This window comes from Cardiocondyla obscurior, linkage group LG20 (genome assembly GCF_019399895.1).
Source record: "Cardiocondyla obscurior isolate alpha-2009 linkage group LG20, Cobs3.1, whole genome shotgun sequence".
Taxonomy (NCBI): domain Eukaryota; kingdom Metazoa; phylum Arthropoda; class Insecta; order Hymenoptera; family Formicidae; genus Cardiocondyla; species Cardiocondyla obscurior.
The window spans coordinates 2,261,706-2,278,015 of record NC_091883.1 but is presented as its reverse complement, the minus strand read 5'-3'; the positions used below and the strand labels follow the sequence as shown (position 1 = coordinate 2,278,015).

At 43.8% G+C, this 16,310-nt stretch overlaps 1 protein-coding gene across 20 annotated transcripts in view; it reads right to left on the bottom strand.

The window, feature by feature from the left end:
* Positions 1-16,310, bottom strand: part of LOC139110408 (CUGBP Elav-like family member 2) — a 396,946-nt gene that overhangs the window by 162,555 nt on the left and 218,081 nt on the right. Inside the window, exon 1 of one of the 20 annotated variants that reach the window (XM_070670203.1) lies at positions 15,138-15,649. The exons of 17 other annotated variants lie outside the window; for them this stretch is intronic. The gene's annotated coding sequence lies outside the window, so the exon portion shown is untranslated. Of the gene's footprint in view, positions 1-17; positions 6,639-15,137; positions 15,650-16,310 lie in introns of those variants that run through there. 2 more of the 20 variants (XM_070670200.1, XM_070670201.1) reach the window with 2 other exon arrangements.

Here is a 16,310-nt window from a genome sequence, read left to right as displayed (position 1 = left end):
CGTTTTCGTTTACTTACCAAAGAGAAATGCACTGTGTACCGGCACAGCCGAAATCGTCTGGTGCATACGAGCACTTGGAGTTAGCCGAACTTCGAAAATCGAACCCCGGACACTATCAAAAGTATGCGTACTGGTCCGCGGCACAAACTTAACTGCGTACTAGTTGCGGTACGTCCGCAAACTAAGGTCGAAGCGCGATATTGTTACCAATAGCCCAAGTAGACCGCGTACGTAAACATAAACGGAACCGTTCGACATTCTTGGGCAGAAATTCGTCGAAAATATGTTTCCAATACTATACCGGGTGTCCTTTAATTTTTTACGAGAACGCCGGCGAAATAAAGAGCACCTCGAGCGACTGTAAAAAAATTAAATACGATTCGATATCGCTGAAGACTTTTTGTATTAAAGAATTTGAAGAAATGTCTTCTTTTTCAATTAAAGAATTTTATACCTCACGAACGTAACGGCCAAATTGAACAATAAAGCACTGGGGTAATAAAAAATGGTATAAAACCATAATAAAATTTGTAGCATTGCAGTACAGATTGCAATACATGTTTAGAATCGCTGTAAAAAGTAGTCTCGATATTTTATTCGACCGATGTAAAAATAGGTGTCTCTCGTATAGAATGCTACTTGTTAATTAATCAGCTCCGTGAATTTTCTTAATGCGTATAATATTGGAAACATTACGCGAGCATGTGAGACATCACCGCTCGAGATAACGGAACGTCGAAATAAATAATTGAATAATTAAAAGGCGCCAAATCAATTATTCGCCGTTATCTCGTCAAAGCAATCGGATGTAATTGGCAGTAAAAATATCGGCACTCGCATCAAACTATCGCGAGCGCTTCCCTATCTCACGCGCAAAAGTGGGACTGAAACAACTCGCAATTTTTATTGGCAACGATATCGGATATGCCCTCGCGTTGCGCGAACACGGTGGAAGAATCTTTTAAAGATCGGCACGAGTGGGCGGCCATATTCTACTACAAAGGTGGAAGAAGAAGAAGCGTTGAGAAGGCTCCGCGCGTAAACTGATATTCCGTTCGAAGCACCGAGGCGAGAAAAGTGTAGCCCGAGCTTAAGAGGCACAAAAAAAGAGCGCTTTCCACCTTCGCGAAGTAAGCAACGACTCCTCGTACCTCGGGGATGGAAGCGAAGTAGGAGGGTGCCGGGGATTGGATTCAAGGACTGAAGAGCAAGTGGCAGAACGCGGAGGATCTTATTTACCGGTGGAGGAGAGTTAGTTTTTCCACGGACACATAATCTCTCTCTCCACCGGGCGCTGTCGACCGTCTGCGTCATATTTCATTCAGAATACAGCGCCGGCTTTGACGCCGTAGGCATATATTTCTACAACGCCCTATTCCGTCTACGTCAAAGAGAATTTTGGACAATCGGCCCGAAAAAAATGCTCGCCGCGCCTGCAACATTGAGATCAACAAATTTTTTGTCACACCCGACATCTCGTTACAGTCATTCTCGAGCGCGATATCCCGCGACGTTTTAAATTTCAAGAGCGGAAATGCGATTGTTAATAATTATGTATTTACTTCGAATTACGCCGGAAAGCACGTTTGCGCTTCGCGTCGGAAGGAAGCACGGGAAAAATGCGAGAATTCAAATAAAGTAAGGAGGAAAGAACGAAGGAATTTAATTCACGAGCTATAAAAGAGGCAAAGGGCAACAATGTATTATAATTTGCATAAAAGGTGCATGTAAATTTTTTTACTTTTCTTTTTTTTTTCCACGGCGTATACGTTGCGCAAGACGTACTTTAAGATATTCGAAATAATGTAGATTATTCAATCGAGAACAAAGGTTACCCGCGTAAAATCGCAACGCGGGAAAGATACGCGGAACGAGATTAATTAATACTTATATAGTCGGCGGCTAAAGATCGTATATAAGACCGCTGTAATAACATGAGCCGCTAAACATTTAGCGCGTATAATTAATATTCTCGCGCGAGTAGCTAAAACATATTGGCACGGTCCACCCTCTCGCGCGACTTGCGTCTCCTCCATCTCGCCGCGAGTAATTTCCGCAGTTTGGTACTTCAGCCCGGCAACGGCGCGGGAATAAACTTCGAAGGTTTAAAGAGCAAGAGGGCGGAAGCGCGAGCGACCAAAGTACGCAATCTTCCTTTCGACCTCTTTTTTTTTCTTCTTCTCTCTCTCTCTTTTTTTTTTTTTTAGTTTTTTAACTGACGTGCAACTCGCCGCTTCGCGGGTGAACTGGGTCTCGACGTACGTAGCACGACATCCTCCTCGCATCGCTTCAGTTTTTAGGTATTACGCGGCCGCGCTTGACTTCTTAACTTCCTCGGGGAAAACTTCTCGACAGTGCTCGAAAGGCAGAATAAGGACGGGGCGTTTTCATTACGTAAAATGAAACGTCATGTTTGAGGAGTGGACGTATGTTCGCCTCATACTCGGTTTTCCGCGGCTGGACCGCGGCGGTTTCTTTAATTAGATTACTTGTAAATAAGAAGACAATGTGGAACAAAGAGTTCCTCCTGACTAAATTTATGTGCTTTCGTAATTAAATCAGTTAAAAAAAAAAAAATTAGAAAGAACCCCCCTCCCCGTGATAAAAATAAATGTTGCGAAATATGAAATAAATAATTAATTTTTCTCTTCCACCGCAATATTATACTACGAATTATAAAGTAACCGTTTAATTATTGATTGATAAAAACGAACTAACTGCATCCAAATTAAGTATGACAAGATACCGCATACAATAACGAGAACCCGCTTTTTTCCACGCAAGTTTATGGAAGGTCCCTCAACTGTTCAACGAGTTACGTTAGCCGAGCTAATTTAGAATTGCAGCTTTAGGTAGCGGCCACCGCCTCGCGGCCCCTCCTTCACTTTTCTCGCTCTCGCGGAGTTTTTTTCGCCCGGTCGACTATTTTCCTGTCCACCGTCGCGCTTGTCGCGAGTCAACTTGTTACAAAGGAACCTACGTCGCCAAAGGGCGAATGTAAAATTGGCTCGAGGAAAAGTTTTGCAGACGCGATACGGGTTTTATTAGAAAAAGAGAAACGCGATCCATTAACATCGGGTCGTGCCAACTCTGCTTAGCGCTACCGGCGAATAGAGTTTTCTTTTCGTATCGCGACGAAAGGTATAATCCACCCGAGAAGCTAAGAATCGTTAAACAAAATAATTGCCAAGAAAATTTAGAACCCGAAGGCAACGGCTTATTTCTACGTTGCGCGATGAACGGGGGAATGCCGTAAAATATTTTAGACGCATTATATACGTGAACTTGAACTCGTTTCACATTCGATCGCGGTTACGTAATTGCAGTTCAATTATTGTCCTTCGGAATTGTGAAGCGGGTCCTTGAGCGCTGATGGCGTTCGATCGGGACGTTATTTTAATATTTAAGCGCTTCCGGGGACCATCGATATTTCCCTGTCATGCGAAACAGTAAAACAAACGGGGAGCAAAGGAAACGAGATACATTTCGATAAATTTCGCCCATCTGCAGAATAGTAAAACCAGACGCGGTTCGTCATTTCGCGAACGCGGTAACACGCAAATTCAAGCTTATTATAGAACTGCGGTGAGCTGTTCCGTAATTACGACCCGAGTTCGCAAATAATTTAACAGGGGCCTCAAGCGGAATGGGAAAGTTTTTGAATTCGATATTTTGCATGCTTTTACATGATTTATCTTGCGAAATTTTTTATCACGGCGTATTTATTTTTATTATTATTAATATTTAATTTCGCCGAACATCCGATAATAATTTATATAACGCGTACGCGCCCGCGATATAAATAATTATACCGCGGTTCGTATGATATACGGGAATAACGTTCTCAATTAGAGGCCAATTTGTTTTTCTGCGCTTCGCTAAAATATTGATATTTAATGCTTCTTGGAACGCGCGGCGCGATTGAATTTGTTTTTCGTCACGCGTACGACACGCGGAGGCGAGCGTCAATACAGCTGACGGGACACATTGTAAAATTGTGCACAATACCACCCTTTCGCAAATGTTGTAAATACGGAGGGAGTCGGCTGAAAGCGAGCGCGCGGTGCGGCTCGAAGCTTTCTCGTTCGCGTAAACGGACGGCGGATATTTCGCGCGAGACGCAAATGCGGGGGGAAAAAAAGGGGGGCCCAGGTACACGGACCGGGTAAATGCGTTTGATTAATTACGACGTGGACGTTTTTCCGTCGTAAAGCAAATAGAAATCCGTCCCTGGCGTTACTCCGAGCCTGCCGAGCGCCGACAGAGAGCCCGATACGTGCGGAGCCGGGCGAACAATGAATAATATTGCGCCTGTTTGCATTTCATCGCGCTCGCACACATTACTAACGCCTCGTCTGAAACACCCAGGTCTTTTCGATAGGGCGACTCGGCCCGAAGGTCGGCGTGAAATTGCGGGTACTGGACGAGAGAGAACCGCGTGCCGTTGCCCGGGCACTCAAGTAATAACGAAATTGACGCGGAAAACGCGGGCGCAAACTCGCGCTTATGTAAATGCGAATGATAGCGGTCCGAGGGGGAGGAGGGGGTGTAGACCAATTAATTTGCACGGCACATAAACGCGCGGTGTGCGCGAGACTGCTTTTCTCGGCTGCGATAATCGATCAATTTGTGCACGTTACTCGTGAATGATCAGCTACGACGCAAACAACGTAACGGCAAAATGCCTCTCGAACTCTTGACTCGGTAAGACCCGAAAGCGGAAAAACTCCACGGAAGAATTTAAAGATCGATTCCGGAATTAAATTTTTAATAAAAAAAAAATTTAATTAGGTTTTATAATTTCTAATAGGTTTTTAAGATTATTAATTTCACGTCTGTGCCACGTCTATGTCATTAACTAAATTAAAATTCTAAGAGCTGTCTTAAATACAAGAATAATGAAATGTAATAAAATGAATAAGAAAAATATAAAATAAGTCGTAGTAAGTCACTGACGCTTTAATGTCATTTCGCGTAGTTTTATTTATCCCTCCGGCTGCGGAGGCTCGTTTCGTGCCTCGCATCTCCATAACCCGGAAACGCACCAAAATATTTTCCCATCTTGTGTCTGCAATTAGTCGGAAGTGCGCCGCGCTGGGTGCCCGTCGTCGACGAAGGTTTTATCGGCGGATTAGCATTGCTTTACATAGTCTCGAACGGGGTTTGCATAGGTTCCCGGGGTAGGAGGAAGGGCGCGAACCGACGGGGGCCACGCAAACCGATTTCCTGGAGCCGGGTCTTGTAATCTCGCGCCGACAGGTCGGAAGAAAGGATAACGCGAAAGTACGCCGGCAAGTAAAGGGCGATATGAGCTGCTTATCCCGAGAATGTCGTAACTATGTTTTAGGTTTAGCGGGTATGTGTAGAGGACCACGTCGAAGAATTGGTCTCTTTCGCATTTTTCTCGCGTGAATATAAAGCGAAGAGGTATATTTAAAAGCGCAATATTTTTTAACGCACGTTACAAAATTGTTTTAATTATTTAAATATGAATTTTATTAGAAAACAAAATTAAATATATAATAATTTTTTAGGCGTGCAAATAAATGTGTAGTTATGTTACATTATTTAATTTGTCTTTTCTTAATTTAAAAAAGAAAGAAAAAAAAGTCTGTCACTGAAGACAGCAACTAATAATTCCAACAAAAATTTTTCAAACCTGATTTACCGCATTTTTCAGACAAGCAGCTCATATACAACCGAAACGATTCTTTCTTGCTATATGAGAGACACGCTGTCTTCGGGGTATCTCGTTGAAGTACAACAACCTCGGTGCAATTTGTCTCTTTCGTAAACATAACGATGATTCATTTTGTCGCTGATGTGACATTTACAGAAAAATCTTACAATCTCACAACATGACGTGCATGCTGCAGGGAGGATTACGTTAAAAATTTATACGCATTCTCAAGCAGACTGAACTCGTGCGTTTTAATATAAATAAATATCGTTTGTCATCTAATTTTATTTTTACCGCTAAGGAATTAAGAAATTAATCTTACGAATAATTAATGCTCGTAATTTTTAGAACGTGAATTTACCAATTACAAATCTGCGACGATAACCCTTCTGATTCGGCTTTCGCGATACCTCATTTCATCCATCGATCGGCTTGAAAAAAATATAGTCGGTTTACTGAAGCTGTTTCTCCGCGCTTTAGGACGTCCTTTCTTTCGTTACGGTCGAGCTCGCGTTTTCCCGGGGCGCGATTTTCTGAAATATTCGCAAGGCACAAAGCCGCTCTCTCGTACTCACCGCGTTACCGGCGGAGTAATATATATCAGGCATAATGGATATTAATTAGAGTGTATTTTAATAGAGGAACAATTAAGAAAGTGGGTCGCGCGACCAATGTAAGGAGGGGCGAGGCGAGAGTGGCAGCAACCGCGATTTACGTCGCGGTGAGGAGAGGGAAGAGGGAAGAGAGATCGCACGCAAGAGTTTTACACTGTAGGTCCCATTATCTGTCTTCAGCGGCATAATAGAAGTCTCTCTAATTAGAATGTGCCGCGCGGTGCTTTTGTCCTCGGGAAAAAAAAAAGGGAGAGCGCGGGAGGAGAAGACGTAGCCTCGGAAGGAACGAGAGGAGGCGAACACGCTCCTCTCGTCGCTCGAACAGCCGATTTATCTCTGTTCCGTTCTTCCCCCCGGTTTTTCCCCCCTCCTCCCCCTTTCTTTTTTTTCTTTCTTTTTTTTTCTCTTCAAATCATAAAGTTCCCTCAACTTTCTCGCGGTAATTCTTCTTCGGCGAGCGCCTGAAAAACCGCTCGCCCTCCGCTATTGTGCATCCCGCGAAACGAACTATTTTGACGTCTGTATAAGTTTTCGGCCTGCAACGCGCAACTGTTTCCCGCCTCCTATAATAAGATACACGGGCGTAATATAACTCTCCTCTGTAAGAGGGAGTCTTCTATAAGAGGACATAAATCTGAAAGTTCCCGCAGTCCAGAAGCCACTTTCGTTCCACCCTACTAATTATGACGCGAGATTTATACCGTAACTATTAAGACTTATTCGCGCAAATAAGTACGACTTTATGCCGCGAATAAATTACTCGATTTATCTCGTTCGGCTTATTGCGCGCGAAACAAGTCACGACGAATGCGAGAGACATATCGTATTAAAAAGAACCGATGTCACACGTCCGATGATACTTTTGAATAACCACATTCCGCGAATTAAATATATTCCGTTCGTAAAATATATTCTTTAAAATTATTACGCTGCCTTTTGTTCCGCCGGCAAATACATCAGTTTGAAGTACCGTCGTTGCTCGGAAAATTATTAATAATTCGTAATCATTACGGGCGCCGCGATGTGCATTTCAAAACGTTTCCGAAAATATTGTTGTACTCAACGATACCACTCGATACCCATATTTCTGCCTTCGCCGCCTTCAAGTTAAACATCCCCGTCGGGCGGGAAGTATCCGCGCCGCGCTTACGGCAGATAAAATCCTTTAAGAGACGTAGAAAAAGGTCGATGCAAACGAAGAGGCGCATTGCGGAAGGGAAGCGCGAGCGAGGCTACGAGAGGATTTTGCTCGAAGAAGAGAGTGGCGTGCGAGCGAAAACATTTGAATAGAAGCGCCCTGGATACCCCCGTTCCCTCTCGCCACCTTCCGGTATAAACGCGGAGAGTGGCCGGACTCTGGGCGTCTGGGTAACGAGGGGTAGGACGCGGGGGATTGAAACTTTAATTGCATGTACCTTCGGACCCACCTGATCGATCCCGTCGCGACGGCAATCGAGCGCGTTCACGGTCGCGATCCAAGCCGGCCGGGAAATCTTTAATCGATAAGATCTGACACCAAAGGAACGCGGCGACGGTGGCTGAAAGAGACCGTGGGCGACACGAAGGGCGCAGCGCTCGATCGAATTCAATGAAAAGAGCACCAGGGTGCGCGGGGGTGTCCGGGGGAGAGGAGGAGGGCGGGTTTGGAGCGGAATAGAAAGAACCGGAGTCAGAATTATGCAGATACCGGATATCCGATGTAAGTAGTCGGGTATTCTTCTCCGGGCCGGTCCTTTAGCCAATAGACATCTGGGATTTCCTGAATTGAATGTAAATTACCTTTTGCTCCGTTCGCGAAACGGATCTATCGTTAAGCTCCTGCAAATAAGGGGCCACCCGTCCTCTATCGCCTCCCTTCTCCTCTCCCGCTCGTCGTAGCCTTCTCCTTTTCTTTTCTTTTTTTTTTCTTTTTTTGCGGCGGTAAGAACGCGAATTGCTCTCGTCGGAGGCGAAGTAAGGAAGGCAGCGGCCGCGTCGACAAGGAAAAAGAAGCCTGCGCACCTCGCCCCCCGTTCGTCGTCACGTGCACGTGCGCCGGGGCTCGATGCAACGCCGATCTATTGTGTAGTTACCCCTAACGTGTTCCCGCGTAATCCGCGGACGCGCACTTTACGCTAAGTCCGCCAGATTTCCGCGAAAGGTTCATCCCGATCATTCGCCTTTCCTCTCCGACCGTCGTTGATATGCTAGTACCCCGCAAACCGACTAACCGCGACTTAGGCGCTTCTGATAAGCTCTCACAGTTTCGCATCAAACGCATCTGCGAGCGCCGAACACATTCACGAGGACGGTTGGACTAGGTTTCGATAGCGGTTCCTTCGGTGAGCCGAGATCCCCGAGCGCCATGAATGATAAATCGTTCGCGTATACTTAGCAGATTAGAACCGGAACAGGCATTTACTCCGCGCGTTCTAACGAGTGAACCGTAACGATACACGCCCGGTTTCTTGAGGCGCGCATACACCCAGCGAACAAACACCGAACGAACACAGCGACCGCGACGTTTCGACTGAACGTTTTAAATTAAAATTGCGGCACAGAATTTTTTTTTATAAAAAAAAAAATCGTAATCTTAGAAAAACAATTAAAGAATATTATTTTCACAATGCCCGTCTTAATCATTCCGACGCCGCTGTTGCCGGGACAGCTTTCGCCGCTTGCGAATTGCAGGGCGCAGAAATAACACGGCTGTTTAAGGATTTCCACCGGAAGTTTTTCCCCTCGCGACACGGCCGCGTAATCAAAATCTAAAGCGCGTCTTCGGGACGGGCGAATATTTTCGGCGGGCTTTATCGCGATGAAAGAGGGCGGGCCGCAATTCGGTGTGCGACGAAGAAGTTATAAACGTTTTAGTTGAAGCATTAACGAAGACGGCATTTAAAAGTTGAGACTCGCCCGAAGTTCTGACGCGTAAACATTAAAGCCAGCCGGCTAAGTGGCACCGTTACTTCTTCGCCGTGGAAATAGCTGAGCGCCCGGACCCCCCCCCGAGTTCGTTCCTGATTACGGTATTTCTAACCCGCACTTCCGACAGAGCTTTCCTCCTCGAAGCGCGGATACGGCTTGCGGGAAAAATGTTAGCGCTAGGTACCGGACGGTCGTTTCCTCCGCCGGCCGACTTCATGCTTATTTTCGCGGAAAGAAAAGAAATCGCGTCAGCTTTATTCCGCGCTGAACGCCCGCAGAGAAAGTTCAGTCAGCGCTGAGAACACAAATCGTACGAAAAGCGCTTTTTCCTCGGCGCCAATTTTCTTTCCCTTAATCGTCCTAATTCGGTATCGCGCGCGAAAAATACGTTATTCTCAAATTGAGAACGTTATTCCCGTATGTAAGCCAAAATCACGGTTGCGTGTTACTTTTTTTTTTCCCAGATTTTCACCAAAAAACGTAAAATTTTTTTACATCAGTCAGCTTTCGTTCAAGGCACGTATAGATTCTTTTGTATAACGCTTTCGAAAGACATTTACCAGGCATTTTTTATTTTTTTATATTTTATTTTTTTTTTATTTTATGACATCTGCCGAGCAGACATCGGGTCGCGGCTGGTACAAAGCATTTTCTCTCATTCCATAGCGCGCCATCGGAATTTAATAAAACTCTCACTTGGCATACGTACGCATTCAAGGGACAGAAATGCAGAGGCCTAAACGTATTCGAGCGCATACAAACCAACAGCTTGAAATTGAAAGTTTTATTGGAATTTAATCGATCAATCGAGCGACGAATTTTCCAAAGGCGTGATTATTTTTCGCGTTATCTTTCGAGCCAAGAGGGGAAGGTTGTTTCCAGAGTATATTGAAAAACACTCGAACATTTTTCCTATTTTGCATCTTGCAAGCTACTACGGCGAATTACGAAATTAATCTAGCGTGATAATATTAACAAAATGCGTGTGATTCGTGGAATAAAAAGCAACGTTTTCGACGGGAAAGACGAAGGATTTGAGCGCACATAAAATTGGTCATCTGAGGAGTTAAGGACGCGACAATTTAATGGGTGGTTAAAGCGTGTTTTAGTTCATACCGGATAAGATATAGTAACGCCAGTTATGCCCACCGTTAACCTTTCGCGGATTATAGGTTTAGAGTCTGTGCAGTCGTAACACGCCGCAAAACCGGCTGTGTATAAGCACCGCGACGACCGACGATGAAATCCGTTTTTCAACACCGTTGCAAGTATAACGCGGTACGAAATAAAGGTCGTAAAACAACCCTGAGGTCACAAGAAAAATGCGTTACCGAGCGGACAACGTACGTCTAGTAAAAGTTCATTGTCCCATGTACAAAATTTACAACTGGACTCTAAATGATGCATCAAGTCCATATATTCTAAAGCTGAGACGCATAAAAGCTTTTTAAAAAAAAAAGAAAAAAAAAAATACCGCACACGAGAACTTCATCAAATAGATATTTTAATCAGCTTTTAATTTAACGTTTTTCCAAAAAATTGGAATATAACTACATTTACTTGCATATTCACTAAAATATTCTCAGTTTATACCGTATTCATCGATTTATTAAAAATGCAAGACTTACGTACAACAGCATTCGCTAAATAACGGTCGAAAAATGTGACGGAATGACTCACCTGAAATAAAAAAGCAAAGTAATAATTAAAATATGCAACGCCATTATTTATAAACACAATTTTTTTTTAAATATTTTTCTAATTATCTGCCATGCTGACCGCTCTATTTATTCGTCTAGTTTTATTTTGTACGTGCAATGCGCGGTAACACACTTTTCAACCTTTGATACAATTTTCGTTCGTTGTTGTCGCCGCGATAACGATCGAGGTAATCTGCTGGCGCGCTTAATCGATCACTACCAGAGACGTGAAGCTGCTCGGCGCTTCAGCATAATGAAGAGTAAGGAACTTTATTTTAACATAAAAGCAATGACGTGGTCATGACATGGCTTTGTTCGCACGGTCCCAAGTTTCCGCGGTAATCCCGCGAAAGGACGGGAGAGGGGAGGGGGGGAAGGAGGGGAAAAGCGCTAGAGCGCCGGCAACAACAACGCGGGGTCCTCGTTAGGCGCGGAGGTAACGGGCGCAGACGAGTTCGAGTTGTGCCGAGAAACTAAACCGATATATCTGGTGTCTGCGCAGTTTCCTGGGGAGAGCCGGCACTCTATCTGATAACTGCGTGCGAAATTAATTAATTAATTAGTTAATTAAGATTCGCCGGCTGCAACGAAGCGGGCGAGGGATCGCCCGCCTAGACGGCGGCGCCTCACTTTCGAACTCGATTTTGAGGGGCCGTCGGAAATAGAGCTGTATCTCCGAAAGGCTCCCCCTCTCCCCCCCCTCCTCCCCCTCGCGCGACTTTCCGCTTTCTCGACGTAACGCGCGATACATATATGAGACGGCGGATTGTCTAGGAAGTTCGTCCGACCGTCGGAAAAACATGCACTCGAGGTGGTCGGGGGATCCCGAGGACCGGCCGGGATGGCGGACAAGCCCGTAAGAAGTTTTTAGCGCGGAATTATGGCGGCGGACCAGGTGTAACGATGGAAAGTATGGCGAACGGCAATGGGCGCGGGCGCTTTCTTGTCTCGGGAAGATCTGATGCATTATAGATGAGCACGGTGTATCTCGCGGTATCGACCGGGCGCGCATTTCGCTCCGCGAATATAGCGGGGGCCGCCGCCACGTCGCGTGGAACACGCGAGGCAGCTCGATTAATTTAGCATTAATTAGTGATTAGGGTAAATGTTGTCTCGAATTGAATTGGGTATTTTTTTTCCTTTTTTTGTTTAAACATTTAATTAAGTTCTTCTCCTTCTTGTGCATTTTCCACGTTATCGATAAACGACACGAGCGACGTATCACTTTAATGCTGCACTTCAATGCTGTTTTTATTAAAAAAAAAATTATGCATAAAAATTCGCGTAAAAAAAAATTAATATTATACATAGCGTATAATAAAAATAGGATAAAATTTTAATATCTACAAAAAAAAAATTGTGACGTTACGAACAAATGTCAATTAAGCATAGATATATAAATTTATTTTTATCTCAGATAGAATCGCATTAAATTTTATACCAGCGTAGAACTTTTATTTATATTATAAAATACACGTTAAGTTAATTTCAAAAAGCTGGGGGATATTTTTTTCCCCCATTGCAATTAGTATGAAAGCATTTAATTAACTAAGATCAATTTTTAATCCAATGAATATTTTCACGTAAACAAATGTTCAGAAAATGGAGAAGCGAATGAATAACCACGAACACCACAAATATTCGTTGAAACGCCAAAGTGTTGTATATATCATCTTTTTTTCAGATTAAATTACTCTCGATGGCAATATCAAAATAAAACGCGTCATGCAACACGAACCGCGTTTAAAACATTCTAAAGCGCACGTAGTTATTTAATTTAAAATTGTTACGAGCATTACTGCCAATTTCCTGCAATGAGAGTTATATTGTAGCGACATGAATTTATAATTATCTACAGTATCGACGTCATTGTCTATATTTTTCTCCTGACATTTTATTAAAAAAAATAAAATAAAATAAAATACTTTTTCAGTCTTACAGAATAATTAAGAGCTCTACAAAATTTATAATTTCATAACAATTAATAATACTCTAAAAGAAGTTATTAATTTACAATAAATAACTTCAATTCGAATTAATTTCGCTGGAGAGAACCGTGTAATTTAACTGTGCGCCTCGAACAAACATTTTGTGCAAGTACCTCGGTGGGGAAAACAATGGTTTTGCGTAAAAAGAGTGCCGACACGCATTCCCTGCCCACCGCTTTTGAAAAGTAAAAGGGCATTAAGCTCGTTGATCGAGGGAACGCACGCTTAATCGAATCGAAATGTCGATTCATGCGTTCGCGAAGTATGAAAGGGGCCGTTTATCGCCGCGAGACGCGTAAATGTTCACCGGCTAAATCTTAATTTACCTGTCTCCCCTGGTTTCGATCGATTCGGCCAGTCGGACACCTGCGGTACGCGCGTCGAAACCCTCCCCCCCCCCTCGCACGCACTTTTTATCACGTACGCTCGGATTAAAAAAAAAAAAAAAAAAATACGGTGGGCCTTGGCTGCGTGACGTTAACTTTTTCTCTCCCTTTTAATCTTCCCGCTCCCTCCCCCTTTTGCCCCTCCACGGTACACATGCTGCCTTCGCTTAAGAACTCGTTCATGACAGCTCGTTAATTTTCAAGCTACGATCGTATTTGGCATCGAGCGAGCACGAGAGACAGGGGGTGTAAAGAGTGATAATTGAAAACGTCAAAATCATCAAAGGTTGCGTTCGTTTAACGAGCAATTTCAATGAAACGTGTTCAGTAAAATTCGTGACGTTTAAAAAATTGAGGAATAATTCGATCCGATAATATCGAGATCCCCGTGTTACTTTTTTTATTTTATTTCTCTCTCTCTCTTTTTCCCGTACGTACTATTTTTCCCGGTGACGACGCAGCTCGACAGACATTCGTACGACGGGGCTTACAAAGTCGCGAACAAAGTCGAGCGTGTTTCAATCATTACTTCGAGGTCTTCTGCAAACCGACGGCGCGCATAAGGATTAAGTTACCGCGTCCTCAGACGCCTAGGAAACTTGTAAACCACCACAAACGCGCCGTAAAGCGTATATTTGTGTTTAATTATGTCATTACCTCATTAGCGAGAGAAAGGCGGGATCTAAATGTTGCCGGGGGACGTCCAAATATTTATACGAATGCGTGCGCGAAGATCCCTCACCCCCTTAGCGTCTTTCGCGAAACAAACAATCGGCATTGATGAAATTACGAGAAGCAACCGGGCCTCGTTGGCGGAATATCGAGCGTGTAAATATGCCGCGGCATGATCGCCGCTCAATTTCGCGGCCGCTTATTCATCGGCGGAATTCGATTGGCCGCATTCACGTGTACGAAATTTTAATTAACGAACCTCCGACTGCCGTACGCGCGCACTGCAAAAACCCCGAATAAAGTTACGGCCGGTGAAAAGCCATTAACCACGCAAATGTCCGGCCCGTGTAACGGTTCGTGAAGCCGCGCGTCTGTTGATAATGTTCATATACTTTTATCCTCGTTTTCCCTTTTCTCGATCCGCGAAAGAGAATCACGGGGAGATTAACGTGAAATAATTATCGACTTCCGAGATATTCTACGATATTATAAATAGCCGCGTACATTTGCATATAGATGTGCAATAATAAATAAAAATTCTGCATAAGACCAGGGGAAAACCAGAGTACGCGATCGCAACAAATATATTGACTGCAAATATCGCGTGATACAGTGCACGCTTTAAACTTACATTTTAAAATCGTAACGTTCAAAGACTTTCGAACAACACATACTTCAAATAAATCCAAGATAAAACACACTAGTTTATTTCTGGAAATATATATGTATGTATATATATTTTATATTTTTTTGTGAGAATATGTGTAATTTATCTAGTATTATTTCACAGAATTTTTAAATTAAGTTATCCGCTTACTAAATTAATAAAAATACAAAATTGAAACATATTATTATTTCATATTAAAAATTATATTTTCTTATCATTGCTTTGAATTATTTAAATATTTTATAAATGATGGCAAAGTATATAGAATCTGTGACAGATAAAGCAATTCGCCTGAAACTATATCTTTGCAAAAAAAAAAAAAAATATATATATATATAAATAAATCAAAATAATAATTTTAATGTTAGTTTCGTCATTATTCCACTGAAAATTATAAATTAATATTTCATATTAAATTTCTTTCGCATGGAAAACTGTTTTTATATTTTTTTAGAAAATTTATAAAATTAAACTGATTTTTTTTTTTAATTTAAACGTAACCGTTTGCAGCTAATAATTTTACCTTCAGGTTGAAGCGCGGACGCCCGATGCCTTTTAGGCCCCCCTCTTTTACTCGTCTTTCGTAAAGTGGGTCAGAATAGCCTCGTCCGCTCAGTCTCTGTGAGGTAGGTCATCTCCCTATGCTTGTAGCCTCGCTGATCGCACACACACAAGACGCACACACACACGCGGACGTAGCGACGACCAAGTGTATTATAATATTCGTCACGAAAGAAAATTCCCGATCGGCATACGCGACGCGCGGAAAACGACGGTAATATCGATCGAATTATGCCGATTCACTAAAAAAGTCGTTTTTTTATTTCCAATTTGAGTCTCTCCAAGATCTCGACGGCGAATATTGCGGCTTCGATGCTCCAATATAGTTCTCCGACTGCGAGCACTCGACACTAACATGGCGGAATAAAGGACGGAACGGCTCCCGTTGCTTGCTCGGTCGGATATCGGTGGATGGACAACGGTGATGTCCTGCGCGAGACACCGCGGTACTCGAGGTTTCCCGAGCGATACGAGGTGGCAGATACGCGACGAAAATCCGCGGGAGAAACGCACGCAGATATCCCGAAATGCCCGCCGCGAGAACCGACGCCGAGGAAACCGGCGATTCCTCCTACCGTTTCTTTGTGACTGCGGAAGAAAGTGGAAGACGTCCGCGAGCTCGCGATTTTGGGACGCTGTGATTGGTCGGCGCATTGAGGACTTGTATTCCGCGGGCAGATTAGCACCATCTCTACGCGACGCCGGGCACTTCCGATAGAGTAAGAGAACGTTCGCTGACGCGCGAGAGAGAGAAAGAAAGAGAGAGAGAAAGAAAGACAGAAAGAAAGAGAAAAAAGAGAGAGAGAAAGAGAGAGTCACGAAGTCTTTATCTCGAAACATTAAGCGGATTAAATATATTTTAGACCGTCGCCGAAAAAGAATAACGTTACCGGTCGCCTCGGGTGCTACGGACTCGTCTTGTTCGTTCGCCCGCTTACTTGGTTGACTGCCTGCGAACGTCGCCGATACGGAGAAGCGTTTTGAGGTGCGCCCGATGAAATCACGACGGGAATCGCAAGTCCTGAGCACTACCGTGGTTCGTAAAAGGATAACGCAAATACGCGGCGAGAAACGGATCGAGAACGCGCCAAGCGAATATACCGAATCCATTGTCTCGAGAACCGACGCCGACGAT